Source organism: Mytilus californianus, unplaced genomic scaffold (assembly GCF_021869535.1).
Source record: "Mytilus californianus isolate M0D057914Y unplaced genomic scaffold, xbMytCali1.0.p SCAF_7, whole genome shotgun sequence".
Lineage (NCBI taxonomy): Eukaryota > Metazoa > Mollusca > Bivalvia > Mytilida > Mytilidae > Mytilus > Mytilus californianus.
The window spans coordinates 83,666,831-83,671,766 of record NW_026262723.1 but is presented as its reverse complement, the minus strand read 5'-3'; the positions used below and the strand labels follow the sequence as shown (position 1 = coordinate 83,671,766).

The window sequence follows — 4,936 nt, the reverse complement described above, 5'->3', positions numbered from 1 at the left end:
ATATACAGTGCTACACCCAAAATTATGTTGAATAAGAAAATATTTCTATCACGTTATTGATAAAGCATTGAACAAAACTTATAATTTGTGACTTTAATGACTATTTACATTTATCTGAAAGATTAACATTTAGTTACAATAATGAACATCATGTTGACCGACATTTCTTTAAAGAGAGGCGAATTTTGATTGGTCAAAGCGGCCTGGCACCTGACCTTGACAGTGAATTTTTGCAAACATTAGAAACCGAACGTTTTTCTTGCAACATAAAAAGAGGTAGAATTTACATTGATATTTATTGAAGGTAAGTTGAAAGATAAATCATGCGCGCACCACGATCTATCAGTTAAGAGAGTTGACACTAAATTGGCAAAAGAATGAGAAACTGACAAGTGATTCCTTCCAGTGTTTCATGTCTTTTCTGGTCTAAGAAATGATCAAATTTGCAAAAGTCTGAGTCATCATTTTCACAGCTTCTCCAATACCAGTAAGTTGCAGTTCATTTCTTTAAGATGCATCCTATCAAATGTTTTGCGTACAAATCTGATAGTAAGCAGAGAATATTTTTCTTTTATAGATATATATCAAGCCCTATTAGTATTAAGTCTATTCATGAAAAATTTTGCCAACTACCTCACTTACTTAAGCTTATTCACCTCTAACTGTTGCCCTTTACGCTTACACTAGTTACAGTACAGCACCATTCCGTACATTCGAAGCAGGTAATAATTGAATAAAAGACATATCAGCCTTTCAGATTCTTTAAAGTTTTGAAAATACCTTTTTGAGGGAGGCCAAATCAGAAAATCCCTCCAGACACAGACCCCAAAAAGGGATTAGGTTGGCTTCTTTAATAAGATCAAGGTTATTTCTTGTTTAAAAGAGAGGCGAAAGATACCATAAGGACATTCAAACTCATAAGTCGAAAATAAACTGACAATGCCTTGGCAAAAAAGAAAAAGACAAACAACAGTACACAAAACACAACATAGAAAACTAAAGACAGTGAGAGCAACAGGAACCCCACCTATAATTGGGGGTTTAGTTAAATTTTGATTTGTTAAAAAAAGTTTGGTGTCTAGATCTTGTTATATGTCCTTAGAAGGATTTTACATGTACGAGTAGGAAGAATTTGAATCTTGCATAATTTTGCTACATCTCCCGTATCACCAGATGTTTAATATCTTTTAAATGGTTCCACCCACTTGATTACTTTTCAATGCATCTAATGATCATAGCATGATAGCAGTACTTTTGAAAGGATGAAAGTACCAATATTTTTGTACTACATATTGGTTACATGTACATCTAATAAACTTTGTTTTGATGAAACAAATATGTTTCTTTGCTGAAACAGACCAACTCGACCCCCATTATGTGACACTTAAGGCGAAGTGTACGTAATTGCACGCCTCTAGCGGAATTCAGGATAAAAAACGTGCGTCGTTAGTTACGCCGATTATCTCCCCTACTCCAAGAAAGGAAAAATGGGCACATGAAAGAGAAATGACTTCGTGCGGTCTATCATGAATTCAAACAAGTATTCATGTGCTATCTCAAAACTTCAAAGAAATAATTAGAATGACTCCAATCAGAAATCTGAGTATCCTATTGTGAGTTAGTCTGACTCTATTACCACTGTTTTTGTTCTAGACACGCAGGAGCAGGTACACAATACGACTCAAGTTTATTTCAACAGAAGGTAAAAACGCCTAAACAACAAAATTATAACAAAATAAAAAATAAACCAGTGACAATTCTGCTTCTATTCGTATCAAATTCATTAAAATCAAACCAGAATTGACCCCACAATAGTTTTTGAAAAACCATAGTTTTGAATGAAACGCACAGTGTACTGTAGATCCTGTAGCGTAAAATTGTAGGTAACGAATAATTATATTGCATGTGAATTTGTGTCTTGAACAAGAAAGACGTTGGCATGTCCGTTTTTATGCAATTGAAAATTTTATGATGTTTTATATTTTATTATTTATGTAAAAAGTATAAAAGATACTAAGGGGTAATCGACCACTAGTACAACATTTATAAGCCGAAGAAAAAGCCAACAGCAAAAAAAAAATCCATCTGTTTCCCTCCACAAAACATTACACACTCAGAAACTAAGAATTGTTCACTATTACATTTATCTCAGAATATGTAAAATCTATGTCATCCAAATTTCAGTTTTCAAGGTGCAGAAAATAAACAGGTGTCTTCTATTCCGTCCGCAATTTTTGGGGAAAGTAAAATCTAAATTTAGAACGATGGTTGAAACTGAAACTACACATGTATGATAAAAATAGAACGTGTTATTTTTTCTTAATCAAATTCCGATTTCGAAGGGATAGCGAAATTTGTTCTCTTTTGTTGTGCTTTTGTGTATCATTCAGCAGTAGTATAAGGTAGGGGAAGAAGGGTTAGGGGTGAAGAATAATAGTTCTACAATGTCGGGGCTTTTTATAACCCGGCGACTATATACGGTATGGATTTTCTCATTGTTGAAGGCCGCATGATTGCCTATAACAATTGCTTACATCCACATCCTTTAAGGTAGCTGGGGTGTCTAAATGTTGGACGATAGATTTTTCTTAAACTTCTGTAAGACTTCTGTGTCAATGTAATTTTTAATTTCAATATAAAAACTGGGGATCACGGACCTTGTTTTTTCGTAATAACACATTGAAATTAACGAAATTTGGGTTATTTTATATTGTTGATATAGGAGAAACTTAAGTTTTCCTTATTGCGGAAACATTAAACGATAGAATTGGCTAAAATTCGATGAGAGAATTGCTTTTCATTAATAACTCCGAAATATCAAATAAAAATTAGGGGTCACGGTCCTTATTTTCTTGAAAAAATCCCCAAAAATTTTAAATATACTTTACGACACTTAATTTCTTGATAGTTCAATCTTTAAACTTCAAGTTTTAGGTATTTTGTTGTATATTAAATGATACTTGGTATAATATTTTTAAAACAAAAATTTTTTTGCAATTAACATGATCAGAACGGACGCTCAGAAAAAGACACCCGATCTACCTTAAACGTGGCAAATAGTTGTCTCATTTGCAATCATACCACAGCTCCTTATGTTCATATTATATTAACAAAACTGCAATTCATTTGCATTATATACAGGAACAATTTGTATGGCACTATACTAGGTAAACTCGTATAGCATCGCTCTTGGTACATTCTTATAGCATTACACCAGTACATTAATTTATAGCATATCACTATGCACAAAGCTTTAGCATTACACAATACACAATGCTATAGCATTATACACAATATACGCAATGCTAAGGCTAACACTGGGAATGATCTGTGCTACGTGAAGTTAAAACTCCGATCTGTTTTACTTTGCTAAAATTCATATGCGGGTTCTTCTTTTGACCTTATTACAGTCATAAAAATTCTCAAGATAATATGCAGATGCAGTTTTCTTATTTTTTGGGAGTCGTGCATGTGGATATTAAACAAATTATGGAACAAAAAATTATTTCCTTTTTTACTTAAAATCTCCAGCAAACATTAAATTATGCTTTGTCGTGTAGTTAAAGAAAAGGGAAAGCGATCGAGACAGGAAATTTTTTAAATAAAATTGCAGAGTTGTGTCACGTGCACGCGTGTGAACCTGACAAAAAATGGGCTTTGTGCGCAATCCCTCGAATAGCGCCGGAAATGGTGAGGATGAAAAGATGCAGCAAATTATATTCACTTTTTTAAAATACAAACATGCAGAAATAAGATTTTAAAAAAGACGTGTATACGCGATCCCAATATTATAACCGATTATTTAAATACGTATAGAATCATTCTGTCAACGCTGTGTTTACTGGGACAATTTTAAACTTGATATTTGATTCATAATTATTAGAACATTACAATATAAAAAAAGAACATGTGGCATGATTGCCAATAAGACAACTCTCCACAAGAGTCCAAATGACACAGAAATTAACGCTTGAGCATTTGCAATAATTAGGAAAATGGGTTATACACACTCACGATTTTGTTACGACACTGTACGGTATAATAGCGTTATAGAGTAGAAATTGTGATGACGTTACAGAGGACATCAATAACGTCGCCGATTGTTTTTATTCTTTCCGCTAGAAATCAAACTTCCACAGGATATAGCTTGAAAACTAGCACGGTTGCTAAGGACTTTCTTTGCACCAATGGGTTCGTCGTTCATTTTTGAATCGCATATCGATTTTTAAAAAAATTCTGTGGAGCAACGAATTAGAAAATCTAGATAAAGTAAAAATATCGGCCGATTTTTATGATTTTCCCTATATATCCTTTGTATTTTTGGCTTATCATGCTGTTAATTTCAACAGCTTGTATCTGAAAAACGAAAACGGTTACCCCCTTTTTTTATTTTATTGTGTGATGTATTTTTACAAACAGAATCCACATGTAAAATTTAAAAAAATTCTGTGGAGTAGTTAATTACGTACACTTCGCCTTAATTGAGTTTATATCAGCTCTTCTTTGTTTGCTGTGAAATTTTTTTATGATGGATTTTGATAAATTATTAGAATAAGGACCAAAGCACTCTTTGCTATATAATCTCTTCAGTCATGTGTACACGAATAAAACATTTTTATACGCCCGTTTACAGGACGTATTATGGTATACCGTTGTCTGTCCGTCCGTCCGTCGTCAACATGTCGGACATTAACTCAAAAACGCTTTAACCAATTTGCTTAAAACTTTAGTGAATTGTTTATATCTATTAATGTGAGCTCCCTTTCGTTTTTTATAAATTTTAGATTTTATGTTTCCGAGTTATGGGGTTTTATTCATTAAAAAAAGGGGGATTTTCCAGTTTTCGGACAATAACTCAAGAATGCTTTCATCAACTTGCAAGAAATTTTGGTTAATTGTTTATATCTATTGACATGAGCTCCCTTTAGATTTTTAT

At 33.0% G+C, this 4,936-nt stretch overlaps 1 protein-coding gene across 1 annotated transcript in view; it reads left to right on the top strand.

Moving 5' to 3' along the window:
* Positions 1 to 210: 210 nt before the first annotated feature.
* The window catches only part of LOC127707754 (protein FAM13B-like), a 77,434-nt gene continuing 72,708 nt past the window's right edge, over positions 211 to 4,936 (top strand). Inside the window, exon 1 of the mRNA XM_052212503.1 lies at positions 211 to 304. The gene's annotated coding sequence lies outside the window, so the exon portion shown is untranslated. The remainder of the gene's footprint in view (positions 305 to 4,936) is intronic.